At 42.5% G+C, this 16,652-nt stretch overlaps 2 long non-coding RNA genes across 2 annotated transcripts in view; both read right to left on the reverse strand.

The window, feature by feature from the left end:
* The window catches only part of LOC125325307, a 221,711-nt gene extending 220,794 nt beyond the window's left edge, over positions 1-917 (reverse strand). Inside the window, exon 1 of the long non-coding RNA XR_007203268.1 lies at positions 831-917. This is a non-coding gene — a long non-coding RNA (uncharacterized LOC125325307). The remainder of the gene's footprint in view (positions 1-830) is intronic.
* Positions 918-1,570: 653 nt separating this feature from the next.
* On the reverse strand, positions 1,571-5,969 carry LOC125325502. Its single transcript, XR_007203353.1, has 2 exons — positions 2,713-5,969; positions 1,571-2,103 (listed from the first exon to the last, which is right to left on the reverse strand). It is a non-coding gene; the product is annotated as an uncharacterized LOC125325502 (long non-coding RNA).
* Between the last annotated feature and the right edge of the window lie 10,683 nt (positions 5,970-16,652).

Below are 16,652 nucleotides of genomic sequence, written 5' to 3' on the forward strand. Positions count from 1 at the left end.
AAAAATACCTCCCTGCTGCTTTGCAGTTTCAATTTGTTTTCAGAAGATAACAAAGAGTCTATGAATTGTCCACACAGAATTAGACCGGTGCAGTTTAGATTAATTCAAAACTCACTGTATAGTTACATCCTTGGCATGGAGCAATTAGAGCTGGCTACAATTTTTCAAAACCCATGCTGTTTCTGCACCCACTCGAAGACGGGGTCACTCTTTATTGTGTGAACTATCTTCAGAAAGAAAAAGCTGACACTGAAAGTCTGCAAAGCTACTAATTGCTGGACTTCTTTAAAAAAACCCCAGAAAGATAGATCGATGCATCAAATTCTTTCCCAAAAAAACACCGTAAAACTCCGGGGTTTATTTTGTGATCTGCACCACTGGCAATGGAATTGCTCTGGAATATTTCAGAAATATTGAGTCTCTCTTTCAGTATGTGAGAGAAAGACCAATACTAAAAAGTGTCTAGCTTCAGATTAATTAGATGCTCTACCTACAGTCTGCAGTACTTTTTACAGACAAACATGCTTTCATTGTCTTCTCTTTGTTATTTGAAAGACAACCCACATCATCCTTCTGCTCTCCCAAAATCATTTTCTTTACTTCCATAAAGTCACTAAAGAAGCAGAGACCCTTTATGACATGTGTGCAGTGATGTTGAATTTCTTGAAGGAAGCAGTGACAGAGCTATTATACCAGCTTTTACCCCAAGGGAAGAAATTGTGGTAAGAGAAGGGTCCAGCACAAGATAACTTCAAGGAGAAACAGTAAAGAGAGATCTTACACATGGAAAAGGGTAACTGCTGAATGTGTTCTGCTGTCCTAAAACTCACAAGCACGTGTGTCCTCAGAGTTCGTGAGACAGATAACAGATAACAGCAGCGTTGCTGAAGATGAACCAGACAGACTGCCAAGAGAATATAGATAATGAGACAGTACTTTAGCCACATTTTAATTACAAAAAGAAACAAAACAAAAGAAAAAAACAAAAACCACAAAAAAACCCAAAAAACCCCAAAAAAACAAAACCTAAAAAACCCCGCAATAGCAAAGAAATGACCACAGTAAGCACATGAAAGAAGCATGAAGTTCTTCACTGGAGTAGGGTAGACTTCATGTGAAATGTACACATAACTCCCAAAAGAAATTACTATCACCACTCATTTTCAAAAAAACCCAAACTGATGCTGAACAGTGGAGCAGACACATGACAGCTAATAAGAATGAGTTCTCAGGAACAGAAATTACTGAGATAGAAGCAAAATCCAAAGAGCTTATTGCTGTCAAGTCTGGGTGGCAGAACAATCTTAATCACAGAGCACCGAAAGAACTGGTACATGAAATTTTAAGTCTGATAGCACAGATATTAAATAAATCCATCAAATGAGGTAGTACCACATGACTAAAGAAAGCCAAATATGGTGCCTATTCTTGGGAGGAAAGAGGGGAAAAAAGTCATTTTGGTAGCACAGACGCATCAGTCATCTACAGATAGCACACAAATCTTGACGAAAGAATGGAAAACAAAGGCAGATCAAATGCATTACAGAAGACTGATCATGGCACACTAGTCCAAAATGTCTCTTTTCTATTTTATTCTCACAAAAAATGTGAATGCAATCTGTTTGGATTTTAATAAATCATTTGGCATACTACATAGGCTAAACTGGAAAAAGTGGGAATAGTCAGCAAAAGTATAAGATGTATAAATCAGATAAACTACTTAAAGGATAAACAAGAGCAAGGGGAAATTACCAGGCAGAAAGCTCATTATTAAGTAAGTTCCTTCAAAGTGGTCTTTAAGGACAGAGTTGAGCAACAGAAGGGAAGAAAAGCATGACAATGAACCCAAAACCAGATTTAGCAGTGCAAGATGCCGTGCCTGTAGGAACTGTGAGTGCAGGATGATTCCAAACTATGTGTGGTTCCATCATGAGACCAGGAAAGTGCAGCCAAGGGAACTGTTGTTGCTTTCAGAACCGTTTTGGAGAAGGGCCCTGACGCTGGCCAGAGGCTTGAGGTGAATCGCACTATACTGAGCCTTCTGAAGAAGACCACAAGTTTTCTGCAGCAGACTTAGGTCTTCAACCTCCAGAAATCCAGGTTCTAAAAAAAAAAAAAACCAAAAACTAGAATATTCAAATTGAATCTGGTTACCTGGTACTCACCTTTACACTGTGGCAACTGTGTTGCTAACAGTCTGTCAATGAGGAAACTCAAAGGTATGTCAGGTGTGTCTACAGAGGCACACTTGCAGCAACAACTCTACTCTAAACATGCTCATAAGGTAAAAGCCATGCCTTTTCATGTAAGAAACACTGTGATTTGTCTAAGCCAAAATGTAAAATCAAAAACAGTCCTTCAAACCAGAGGACAATGAGGAATGCATGGCCATTTGTTAATATGGGAACAAATAAATTTAAATTCAAAATGACAGGGATTTGACTGCTAAAGGGTTTGGTTCTAGAGCAGCTTTTCAGTAAAAGGAACCATGGGGCATTCATTGTTCAACTGATGCGAGGATGAAGCCAAGCTGCTTCTGAGGAGAAGCGTCACCTGCAGAGGTCTGTATGTTGCACCTGACAGTGTCAGCAGAGACTGAACATGGTGATGGGGTAACACTGCCCACCAACTTCAACACCAAACCAAGCCACACCTGACCAAGCCATCCCACTCTTGCCTCTTCTTTTTCCTCTGCTTGAGTGTGTCACTTACCTGCTGTGTCTTTCTCCATTCAGATGGCAAGCCCTCCAGGACTGTAACTGTGACTTATTAGGTGTACATATGGCTCCTGGCAGGAGCCCCAGTGAAGCCTCAAGTCTTTACCAGACATGGTTAGAAATGATGCAGCCGTGGATAAAGCAGTGAGGCTTAGCAGGTGGGCAGGATCCATGAGGACAATCTGTGAAACTGATGTCTAACACAGCAGTGCAGGGGGAATTCAAAGCTGTTCGATCTGTTGAGCTGTTAGATCACACAATTTGTAATTGCTGCCTCCTGTATGGAACTGGTAAAATTCATACTACAAATTCAATCACATAAAATATTAATCAAAGAATTAATATTTGAAGACATAAGAAAAAAAACCTCGAGACAATTCCTATTTTGAATAACTTTCATCCCATTTAAATCATGTCTCAGATTTACATCTACTAAAAACAACATGTTTTCCCAAAACAATGAAAGAATGGAGTAAATATATATAAAATCAAAGCTCAAATAAGGTACACATGAACATTTTACAGGACAAAAAGTGTAAATACTGTCTCAATCTCAGTGCCAACAGACACTAATCTCTGCATAACAGAACTCAAAAGTGCACATGTGGTGGCAGTGGTTGTGTTGTGCAGACCAGCAGAAATCAATGTGCAAAACCTGGTACCCAAGCCCTGCTCCAAAGGCAGACTTTAGGCTCTCACAGGGATCCTTTTCTCATGCTTGCGTAGCTCTTTATAGAAGCCAGGGAAGGATAAGGTTTGAGGACCTGAAAAGATGTTCAGAGACATCTCTGAGCAACGACAGCATCTTCCAGTAGAACTCCTATCTTCCAAGGCAAATTCCCTCCCTTTCCCACCCTGAGTCACCAGGGCCCGTGTCCAAATCCCTCCTTGCCACCTTCCTTTCCCCTCTTTCCACCTCCTGACACAGCCTGGCTTGTATTTCATCTGCATTTAAAGAACCTGCTGGTCACCAGGTACGTTGGAGGCAGAAGCTCCTTTTCTGTTTCAGGATGCAGTTTAACCTCAGCCTGCAGCAACAAGGAGCTGCTTAGGGAGGTCTGTTCAAACACACAATAACCCTGGGCTGCAGCATTCTTGCTTGCTCAGCGAGGATGGGACATCCGCTGCTTAATTGCACAGAGATGACAGGCAAGCTTTCAGAATTTTATTACTGACACATATTTTTCAGAGACTTCTAAACTTGGCAAGAATTAAATAAAAGCAGCAGAGCATTTTCCTCTAAAAATGCCAACTTCTGCCAAACCTATCCTGCAAAGCCCATGACAGAAGGGGCTTTTTCAAGTGACAAAACAATGCATGTTTTCCCACATATTCATTTTTAAAAATAACCCCAAACATTTTAAAGAGACATCAAATAAAAAGGCAGATGGCATGAAAAATTTCAGTACTAATTTTTAGGAGTTTACTACGGCTTACCAGGAGGGAGCTCACAGGCCTGACAGAAAAAGAGTATTCCCATCTTACAGTTCAATAAGCCAAATGGCTTTGATGCCCTGAGTCCCATATCAAACTCACTCCAAAAAACTGACTACATGTAGAGCAAAAGGTGTTTACTCTAGCAGAAATATCACAGACCATTTCAAATTAAGAAAACTTCAGAGAATGCTTTCTTTTTAATTTTGGAAAAGATTCAATAAACCCAAGAAGGGTTATCTGGTACAGATGAAATTGGGATGAAATTTTAGGGCAGGAAAAAAACATAATCAGCACCAAGAACTACTTTCAACTTTATGGAAACCACAAACAGAAGGCTTAGAGAACAGAAATACCAGCTCAATCAGCTCCAGTGGGAGCCACAGTCAGCAAAAATGCTAACTCCATTGTATTAAGTGGGGGAAAAAAAAGAAAAAAAAAGGTACATTGGCTAAGATGTAAACATTGTGTTCAAAAAACTTAACAGTATCATCCAGCCTGGTAGCCAGCAGACTTGTTCTTTCTGTATACTTGAAATCACAGTAACATGCTGAAAACACTGCTTTGACCAAACTGCAGCACTGCAAAGCCTATACAGTAGAGAACTACTAAGACTGGCCAATGCATATTATGCTAAAATTCCATTTATGAAGGGACAAATTTCTCCCATTTGGTGGCAGTGTATCAGTAAATGTAATGATAAGTAGCCTATGCAAATGCTTCCATTTTTGATGGCAAGGCTAGAGGTGAAGCAGCACTAGAGGAAACAGCTTAACAAGCCCTAACGATGACAGCAGCACCTGCACTGTACAGAAGATGGAACCAGAAAAGCCTTTATTGCTGCTGGTGATTGCACAGCAAGAAGATCTTGCCCACAATATATCAAGTTAGCCAAAACTAGCCTCCCTCCCAGACTAATGTCATATGGCTGAAACACAGACCATGCAGTCTGACAGTGCTCCTCCAGTAAATTCTGAGCCTAGCATGAGTTCAACCACCTACAGCACAGGGCTCAAAGAATTCATGGAGGCAGAGCTGGAGTACTGCTCAGTGATTTCAGGGATGAATGAGGAGGCTGCAAATAATGGAGAGCAGCCAGAGGACAATGAGACGTACTCAAGTATAAGGGCAACTGGGGAGTGATGGATGATGGGCACCAACTTCAGTGAATAGGTGGAGAAAACACTGTAGGACACCAACACTTAATTGACTCAAATATTCACAAATTATCATTTCTTCAGTTGTTGTGGCTATGTCCCATCCAATCCAAACTCGCTGTGGTGAGGGGTGCAGAGAGAGGGAAGGAAGAAGTATAACATAACATTGCTTCTGTATCCCACTCCAAATGCCTCTGCATCCAGCCTCTGCTGCTCATGCATGCAGCCTTTCCCACCTTCACTTCTCTCCACGTTGTAGTTTATGTAGTTTTATATGGGTGTGAGAAAAACAAGGCTGCTGGAGCACAGGGGTGGGACTCTCACATCTAATAACTTCTCAAATATTACTGCAAATCCCTTGCCATTCTCTCCAGAGACATCTTACTCCACTTATTATTTCATTTCCTGTTTGTTCCATTGTAAGTTTCCTTTTATTTAATTTCATGCAGCTTGGCAGAATAACATCAAGCAATTAAAATGAGGCACATATAACACTCACAAAAATACTGCAGAAGTCTCCAATGTTCTCTACATTGTTTGAATTAATTCACATTTCACATATACCGGCCTATGATGCCTCTTTCACTCTGCACTTCACTCCCATTAGCAGATATTATAGTTAAGTTATATAATTGAATCATTATTCATCAGTAAAACATCTACTTACCCACTGGTTTTATACCTTCAATGTCTCTCATGGCAGACTCAGCCCAGAGATGAGTCCCAAGGCAGGAGAGTCTCAGCAGCAGGAATGCAACCACTGATCTTGGCACACAACCACGCAGTAGGTTTTTGCTCACTGTAGAAATCACTCTAGAAATTGCTCCTTGAGTTTGGGACCTCACCACACAGAAACATAACCTTTAATTTGAAAACAAAACACATTCCCTGCTCTCACAGTCATGAAATCACCGACATGGACCAAATGAAATCCAGCGCAATATCATCTTCCCTACTCTGGAGACAACCTGAGCAAATCTGAAAAATTAAGAACTGAGTTGTTCAGCTAATCAAGTTGATTCAGAAGCCTAAATGAGGGAGGGAGGACAGGTGGGAAGGGAGGAAGATCTTAATCAATTTTGTGTCCCTGATGAGCTGCTCAGGCACATCCAGTTAAAATTGTCAATCTAAATTCCAAACTGCTGAAGTGTTCACCATCCTTTACAAAGCTGTAAAAAGTCAAAACTCTCTCCAAGTCCTCTTCCACCACTCAACAATGTAGCGAAGACATGTCAATATAAAAGCATAGCATCTTGGCAATAGAACATACAGAAAAATTACGTGAAATGAAATTTGATTAATAAGTTTCAAGCCTGTGTTTATATGCTGCACTCCTCTTTCTAAGTATCTATCTTGCTTTTCTACTAGAAGTTTCTAAATCATTTCTAGTTTACTGCAAAATTAGACCAGGATATATGTTGTACCTTCTATAACATCTTTGCAACCCTGTGCTGGTGAGCCAAAAACTTCAACACAGTAGCCTGCAAGGAAATTTCCACTGCAAGTCCAATCTGCCCAGCAATCATGTAATATAGAACAATTGCTCTGAACACTGTGTTTCAAACTATCATGCACTTATTCACTCAGTTCTTACAAAAGCACAGTTAAAACACTCATGAGAGGTTTAATTTCTGAAGCCACTAACAAATAGAATCATCTGTAACTTCAAACCCCAAGGGGGCACCACATGCACTGCACTATTTCAGACCAATTAGCACGTTGTTGGGGAACTAGCTCTTAAAACAACCAGTGCATTACATCATGAAAATAACAGTTTCCCAATTGTTCTAATGAATACAGAAGAGGAAACTGGAACAAATCCTTTTCTGGTATAGATCCATCTACTTCAGCTGAGCTCTGTTACAAATAATTTCAGCTTTATTACTTAGAAAGTATGCAAGTAAAATAACAATCCATTTGAAATGGAAAAATCCCTAGCACTGTGAATCACCACATGACTATTAAGATAATAAAATTAATCACAGGTTTTCTGTCTAGCCTTGGTGGTTTTCATGGTTTCCACTGTTGTAGCAGTGAGACTATACTTACTCTCTGTAAGCAAACAGTAAAACACTGTCTAGAAGTTAAGCATTTTCCTGAGTCTTTCCATTATCACAGTTATTCCCAGACTATGAAACTCCTACGCTTTGTACCTGTTGGTTATGTCTTTCCCCTAATTTCAGGATAACACATAATGCAGCTTTACGATCTGAGAGAGCGAAATCCAGCCATTCATCTTCAGCCAAGCAATCAAGAAACACAATGAACATCACAAGTTTCACTTTTAAAAGCTACTGTTCCTTAAATTGGGATAATACTTGTTTCAAATTAATTTACAAGTTGTTTATCCAACCCATGCAGCTCGATAAAATGAGAGGTTCATTACTCTGCCCTCCCTCAGCCACATGCTAGGTACTTTATTTTCAGCTGAAACCACAGGTTCATCTCTGCTTGCTTTCCTAATACATTTCAAACCAAATAACCATCAAACTTCACATATGGTCTCCAGCATACTTTTGACTTTGTTTTTGTTTTCCTCTGCTCCAACACCTCCACAGATTACTCAGTTTAATTCTCTCATACCAAACACTGATTACCATCCAGTCTTGTTTTATTTACTACCTCCTCCTGGGTTTCACCCACTTACATCTCCCTTATGGTTCTTCAAACCTGAAGCTGTCTGGTGCCAAGCACACAGTGTTTGTTTTCCCTGTGCTACAAATTCATGCTACAAGTATCAGTGTGACTCAACTCCAAACAAGTATTAAAACAGTACTTGCATTAATTGTTGGTTATTTCTGGCAGCCCTGGAGAGTCTACACATTAAGAATGGTCTCCTGAAACCATTTTAACCTTGATCCCCCATTACATGGCAACCAGAGGCCAAAATGAACAGACAGAAGTAAGACGGCACATACTTGAAAGGCACAATTAGAAGAACCACGGAGACGACAAAGAAGGCGCCATTCTACTCTATTTTAACAGAAAATTTGCAGTGAAAATATCATAAATTGAGAAGATACTGTTTTAAGGAAAAACAAAACCACTGAACTCCAAATTAATTCTCATTAAACACAATGTTCCTATAGACCACTCTTAAGATTAATAAGAAAAAGTCATTTACATTGAACATGAAACATTCCTCATTATGCTGGTTTAAAGCAGAAAAATTTTTAAAAAATTTAAAAAGCAAATCTTTACCTAACAGACCCAAGGAAAACCTTCCTTCTGGCCTGGCTATTCAGTAATTACTCACCACACCATGTCTCACACTGACGAACTTTGCTTTTATGCAGATTTGTGACACTGTTCTTTGTTGCTTTATTTCAGCTTATTAGTCAGGAATATACTGCCTTTCTCCAAATAAACAGAATAGCACTCTACTACATTTTCTAGAAATAAAAACAGAAGCTCAACATCAGTGCATAGATTAAGAATAAACAATAGCCATCTCAAAGTAGCTAGAATGAAGAAAAATATTTTTAAAATAAACATTAACAATAGCTTATAAAGAACTATGCACAGACACTTCTTTAACCAATATTGTAAAAATCCGAACCCCAAACTATTGCTTTTTCTTGGTGTCACATGAAATGTGGGTGTTCTGATATAAATACCAATGGCCATTACCATCAGTAAACAAATAGAAGATTAAAAACAGTCCACAGACTGTAGGGAAGAATAAGAAAAAGGGAGGAAAAGGGCTTTCAGTCATATGAAAATGACTCTTTCATGACTTAACAGGCCCCTTGCTCTTCCCATATCCTCATTCCTTTAAGCATGCTACCCAACAGCAACGTTCAGCACAGGCAGCAAACCTGAAATGATCCTGGACATGTCTGCAAACAGATGAAGGGCCTGATGTACACGTGCTACCCAACTCTAAGCTCTTAAATTATCTACCTGGACTTCCAGTCATACCCTCAGTGGAGAGAAGTACATCTTCACTGGATGGAGAGGGGACCCTCTTTAGGATGTTGCCCAGGGATGTTGCTCTCTGGTCCACCTCTCATCTCTGCACTGAACACAGTTGGTTGGAAGTATCTCTCTCAATGAAAAACAGAGAAACAAAGGCATCTGTAATATCTATGCCACCTACTGAGATTTTTTTTTTTTTTTTTACTCAAGGACCACAGCTGAATGCCATCAAAACTAACAGACTACCCCAGGAGAAGCCAGTACCCTTCATGGCATCCACAAAGCCATGTAACTCACTCTTGAGAAATGTGTGAATGATCACAGAATCCACTGTCTTCAGAAATTAACTAAAATTTCCTCTCCCTTCCTGAACTACAGCCATGTCACACATAAACACAGTCTCAGAAGAACTCTTGTCAAATTGAAACAGCTACAAAAGAAGAAAAAGGTGATTTGTCTCTGAGGAACGTGCTCTGCTGTGCACTGAAGCCTAAAAGGGTAGCAACTAGTGAGTCAGAGGCTTTAAAACCTCCTTGTTGCCTTTACTTCTTATTTCCACTCCTACTGACCAGAGGCTGATAGGAAGTTTTATTATTGTTAAAAGATATAAACAAGATAGTCAAAATAACTCAGAATCCAATCGATATCTTATATTATGGCCACAAATAACAATTCCAATCAGAATTCCACACCCTGTTGAATTAGCTTTAAGGTCATTTTGGCCTTAATCTTGGTATTTCTTTTCCTATCACATTACTAATTCCTTTATCCCATAAAGAATAGCCTGACCTGAACTTCCAACTAGTGAAAACAAGCGTATGAATCCATGATAAAACTCCCAAGATCATTAAGTACTTAAATGCATCTAAGTATAAAAGGTAAGAGCTAAAGTTGCCGCCTGACCCCTGTAAGCACCTGTTGGACTCCCACTCTCTGCTGCCAGGTACATGAAGAACCACTAAAATCCGACAACACTGAATAACCTTATGCCATGGTTTCCAGCCAAGCTTTGAAAGGCAATAAATAAGATTGTCCCATGACTGGGGTCATTCACAGGACCAGAACCAACACAAAACCTATACATATACACATATATTTGTATATGGCCCACTCAAAGGTAGCCATCAAGAGACCGCTGGTTCTGTAAGCAAGGCTCCTTTTGCAGTTGAGAGCTGCTGTCTCCAAATTCCTCCAAAGCCCACATCAAAGGGAATGGGAAGAGGAGACTGTATATTCTTACTCCTTTAAAAGAAAGGACTGAGCTACAAAGAGCCTTAATTCCCCCACAGTTTACACCCACACAAATGCTGATACAGCCCAGCCACCCTGGGGTCACGTCTAGCACTTTGTCAGGGTTATCTTGCACAGATGTGGCATTAGCAAGGATTGCTGTTCTCCAACAGCTGTCAGACCTTGTGATAAGGTGACTGTTACAAGACTTAAGATAACTTTTCTGGCAAATGAGAGTGAATTTGACAATTAGTAAAAGCTTATGACAAAGCCGATACGTTCATAGGCTACTTATCATGACTGAGGAGAATTTTACCTCTAGTCCCTGCTCTACCTGAATTGAAACAGAAATACTGACTAATCTTTGTGTCTAGCCATCTTGATCTCCACTAGTAACATTTTCTTGCAGGTGAGAGTAGAAACAGGGCACCCCCCAATGTCACCTCTGACTATGGGGTCATGTGAAGTCTCACTCTACTATTAGAGCTGCATAGTTAAAACAATACTGGTTAGAGAAGGTCTGGTCCCCTAAGAGAGAGGTTGTAAGTACTCACTGAAATAGTTAAAACGACTTTTCCCCTTGCTCTTAGCTTTAGGAAGTTTACTCTTTTCACAGTGGAAGGAAATGAGCCACCACAAAAGAGGTCATCTGATAGCATCCTATTCTTTCACTTCTTCCTTCTGTCCCTAGAATGTAATGTAGGTCCTAGTGAATATTTCATATCTTAATTATCAAGAACAATTATCAATTCAAAAAATACATTAAAGTGATATTGCTTTCATGTAGCTCTAAAATGAAATTTAAATCGCTTTTTATCTCTTCACCATAAACTGTTGGAATGAAAATCTGTTAATCAGGCTTCTTCAAAACGGACCTATCCCGCTACGCCAGACCCGTGCCGTGACGAGCCCGCCTCAGGAGGATGGGCAGGGGCACAAGGACGCCCGTTCGGGCCGCGGTGGTCAGGGCTCACGCCCAGGGGTCACTTACCGCCCGCCCCGCACGGCTCGGCTCGGCTCGGCACAGCCTCGGCTCGCCGGCGCTCGCTGCCCGGGGTGAGGCCGGGGCTGAGCCGGGCCCGGCGCGGACGGGGAGCGAGCGCGGCCGCAGCCGCGGGGCGACCCTGCCCTCTGCGGGGTCTCGGAGGTACTGCCGGCCCTCCGCCGCGCACCTGCGGGCACTGCGAGCCTCCGGCGGGGCGGCTCCGCTACGAGGGCACTGCCCCGGGGCACAGCGCGGCGCCGGGGGCCGGCGGGCACCTTCTTCCGCAGGCACGGGCGGGATCCCCACGGAGCGGTGCCCGGCAGGCAGCGCACCTGCAGCTCCCGGCCCGCAGCTGGGCGGCCCCAGCCCTCCGCCCCCGGACAGCGCAGCCGGTGGGCGGACAGCGGCGGAAAGGCGCCCCGTGCCTGCTCCGGGGGCCGGCCCCGCGCCCCCATGGCGGGCGGCACTGCCGCGGTCAGCGCCCGTCAGGCCGTCCTCCCTCCCACCTGCCCCGCCGTGCAGCGAACAGGCTGTGCCCGGGCGGCCTCGGAAGCTCCGCGGCGGGGAAAGGAGGGCGGCAGCACCCGAGAGCCAGGTCTGCTGCCACCCCCACGGCCGCGGCCTGAGTGTCTCATACCCCTCCAAAGCTGAGCGAGGTCCCACTCATTGCCCTTTAGCTCCGTCCTTCTCTCCACCTCTTCCATGTCAGTGTTCATTGCACAAACCTACAGGTACCAATTTATTTTCTTGTTTTTAGAAAGAGCCCTCAGACAAGCCCTCTGAAGTCTGATTAAGCTATCCCACCCTCAGGGATGTTAATCTGATCCCTGATGCTGAAATAGTACAAGGAGCAGCTGTACTGCTTTCTCCTTCAGAGTTTGCCGTGGCATTATCCAGAAAACCCAATACGTGGCCGAGACAAGTATATGGATAGAAAAGTTTGTTTACACTTAGCCTTGGTGTGATGGAGTGGATGCTCATTGAAAGAAGCATTTCAAGGACCTGGAGGGCTCCTGTTATTGAATCCTCAGTGCTGTGACTCAGTGTGTGGCAAGGGCTGTAAATCCTCTGAGAGTTGTTTTCATTCTTCGATGCTCTTAACACACACCAACAGTGGCAAGAAATGTCTCCATCTTTTCTGATGCAGCTGGAGCTGACTTCTATTAGCCAAGCCTTGTGGTCCCTAGGTTAAGCTACTACCTACCAATTTACTAGGAAGAGCAGCTTCAGTGTAGAAAAATACAAAACAGTAGATCTGCTGTGTAACGAAGGCATTAGAGGGAATTTTAAAAGCACGTCAGCTGAGAGGACCAGTTGCACTAGTGGTTTAGGTTTTCTCTTCAATTGTAGACCAGCTTCAAGGTCCCCATCTTCAAAGGAGATTAGCGGGTGAATCAGGTTAATTGCTCAGTCATCATTAGGTCTGTTTCTCCTCCCTCCTTCCTAAGCAAGATCTGATCAACAGGTAGTCGGATTTCTCAAACCCAGTGTAATTTCTGGGAAAGAAGGACAAGATAGACACAACACAGTAATTTGAAAGGTGGGCTCTCCCCAGTAGTCGCACTCTCTGTCCAGAAAGGAAACTGCTAAACTGATTGACAGCATCGCAATCAACTCCCTCAGAAGACACATCTTCATACTCTTCCTAATGACTCTGGTACGATGTATGCAGAGACTGAACTGATGGGAACAGGCGAAAGTCATGAGCAGTGTAAGTCATCGGTGAAATCTAAGGACTAGATACGAAATATTTTGCTTTCTTTACTGTTGAGGAATATGTTTCGTGCAGGTAGCTCGGTTTGCAAGCTGCGAGAGCCTCAGGCAAGGGGCCGTGAAGTGCCGCCCTTCGCGTAACAAAGGGCCCGGGAATCTGTGGCGCTGACCAGGGGACCGGGCACTCAGAGCCGCGGCAGGAGCCGACGATCCCCACACTTGGCGGGCTAAGACTCTAAAGGGATAAAAGCCCAGGGTTTCCTTTGTTCGTGGTCCCTCCTCGGAGGCACCAGCTCGAGCTGTTATTTTGTTATTTAGTTATTGCACCCAGATTAAAACATTTTAAGGATCGGGACGTCTGAGACTCTGCTATAGAAAACCTGGGGACGAGTCGGTAAGGAGGTAAGGAAACATGGTCTGACTGTGTTGAGTGTGGGGCGTGTAGCTGTGAAAGAACTTCGGTCCCAGCTCGGGTGGTGCATGTGTGACTGCCAGGGTGGCTCCTGGATGGTCGGACAGGAGATTTTTCTTAACATTTACCTTGTCCTGAGGGAGACCTCTTGACAAAGATGATGATTAGGTGGTGGTGATGAGACTTGACATTTCTGCAAGTATAAAAGCCTTGGTCATTGCTGAGATTGAAACACTGTCAAGCTACCAATTCTCTCAGTACCAGATTACTTCTTCCCATGAAGTTCACACAATTGCTGCTGAAGTAAGACAGAGAGAGCTTTCAGCAGTGAAAAGAATGCATACACTATATGACTAGGCATTAAACTTGTGAGAGGTCAGCAACAATTAAGTACTCTCAGTTAACTAAATGAGATCAAAGTTCATTTCAACTTTACAAAGATAAACACCTTTAAAAAGGTAGAGTAACGCTTATCTTGTTTGGTCCCAATGGTACTCCCATGTGGGTTTCATACCTAAACCCCTGTATTTCTATAAAGCATGGCATAGCTTTCAAAGCATTCATACCTCTGATCTCTATATTGTCCTCAGAGGATACATAGCAGTCACAACCGATGCCACTGCTGTTTGCCTAATACCTGGTGTAGAGAGTAACCCCAAAACTACACAAAATAAATAGCAAAATCAGCTATGGGGTGGGCAAATACAGAAATCATACTATCATTGGAGTATCATCATAGCATGATCATCTGGCATAGCTGGGATTTCTGGCATTGCAGAATAGCACAGGGCAACTCAAATATATGTGATTGAAGTGCTGTTACCTCCCTGCAGGTCTCCTGTTGTTCCTGGCTTTTTTGCCTTTTCCATTCTGAAGCATCAAAGTTACCATGGAAACAAGCAATGGCATTTATGTGTATTTGTGAGCCTTACCCATCCACGCCATGTGCAGTGAGTGTCAGTTAATGGTGTGACCTGCATCTGGTGCAGCACATCCTTGTGGAAGGACACCCTGCAGCAGGATATGGGCACTGGCAGAATGTGACAGTGCTGGGTACCACCCTGGAGAGGGGCTCTAGGAGCAGGGCCAAATGTCTCCCAGGGGAAGGAAACTTTTAATTCCTTCTGCTATTGCTGAGAGGTGGGCAGTCAGCAGCCTTCTCAAAGCTGGAGGAGCTGGTAAGAGACAGGACTCCGGGGACAAGTATTGTGGATACAGTGCAGTGACATTTTTTCTCCAAACCGTGGAGACAATGAGGAATGTGACCTCCAGCACCACATGCAATTTCATTAAGGCAAACATGTCACGGAAAGAATTTTGGATATCATGGCATGAGGACATAGGGTCTATTTAATTTAAGTTTGCCTTAATTTGCTGACTTCTCTTGTCAAGAGGCTGTATTTCAGTAACAACCAGAGGACAAATCTGCAGACACTTGTGTAACGCTGGAAATTTAAAACTTTGGTCTGCTACTTACTGCCATCCACTCAAGTGCTTTGACCCTTAAAGCTTTAGATAGATCTTGCACCCTTTCTGTTTATTCAGGTGGACTTGGATAAATTGCATCAGCTTCTTGACTCATAAAAACGTCCAGTGATGAGAACTGGAACAGCAGAAACCCCAGAACTGCTTCAGTTTAGATGCTACGAAATTAGGGAGGCAATTCCATCTACTTAGCCCAAAACTTTTAAAAAATGCTTAATTGGGTTTGTTCACCCTAATTTATGATTGGCCAGTCTAAGACCTGATGAAATATGAAGAATTGCTATTCAGAAAACACAGCTCACCCTCTGCAACTTGATAATTATAAAAAATATCCCCAGCTGGACATCTCTGGGTATTCAGGCATTCTGGTAAGTAGTGTTATAGTAATGGAACTGAGCACTAGTATTTATTTATAGTACTAATTTTTTTAAATTAATTCTGAAACACTTCTGCCCTGTGTTAGTTAATGTGTATTTTTATAACCAGTAAGGGCACTTGTATGTAAATAACCTGTATTGGAAATTGTGTTCTTTTCTCATGCGTCCTTTTCTCTCTGTAATTTCATTCCTTCTCCATTACTCAGAGGACAAGCAGGGATGAAAAGAATAAATCAGAATTATCATTCTTGCAAAATAATAGGCTGAAAAAGCATTGTCTCTCAGTGATTTCCATAAAGAGAAAGAACTTTGTAGTGTAAGAAATTGGAAAGGAACCATAACTTTCCATTATATGAGCCTTGGTATTTTTAGCTGGAATGAGAGGACAAATGAGGAATTCAAGAGAGAGAGCCCAAGGCGTGAGCATTTGTGCTGCAAATCACACATTAGAACTGAGGGAGAGAAATACTCTGCTAGTAAGAACAACAGAAGCTTCTACCCCCAGAACACATCTCAGGCAATCCTCAGAGGTATAACAGGTTTAAACTCCCTCCAAAATCATGTCTGCAACTAGGCCAGTGGCTACATGGGACAACAAAGCTGGGCAGCTGTTTCAGAGAACTGCTCTAGTACATGATGGACAGTGAACGGCTTTGGCCGCTCATCAGCCGCTTTTAGAGCCCCAAGCCAGACATTTAGAGAATTCTAAATGGTTTAGCCCCAAAACAGCACGGGCATTACTGTTTATGCTGCACCAGCATTTGGAGGCCAGAAGTGGTTCAGGATAGGCACAGTCCAAAATAAATAGGGCAGTTGTTACTCCACCAACTATCTTCAGCCATGATACAGTCTCTCCAGAACAGGGAATGCTGCTTTCTACTTGAGTTTAGGTCTGGATGTTTTAAGCGCTAATGAGGCTAAGGAATAAGCATCAGCAGCCCACGATTCTCTTTCCTTCATTTTCAGTCAATTGTTGTTTACATCCAGGTGAAGAGAGAATAATCTGTAAGATTCTGCAGATTTAAGCTTGCTCCCCGTAACAGTTTTTCTTGTGTCATCACCCCCCCCACCATCTCAAAGATGCCCTTAATAATCCACAGTTTTATATGCACTGCCCCAAAAGTTTATTTTGAGAATGTTAGATATACATTCTAGCTCTAGTACAGCTTTCCACACAAAAAAAATTGGAAACATCTCATGAGTCCCTAATTTTAGTACAAGTGG

This window comes from Corvus hawaiiensis, chromosome 4 (genome assembly GCF_020740725.1).
Source record: "Corvus hawaiiensis isolate bCorHaw1 chromosome 4, bCorHaw1.pri.cur, whole genome shotgun sequence".
Taxonomy (NCBI): Eukaryota; Metazoa; Chordata; class Aves; order Passeriformes; family Corvidae; genus Corvus; species Corvus hawaiiensis.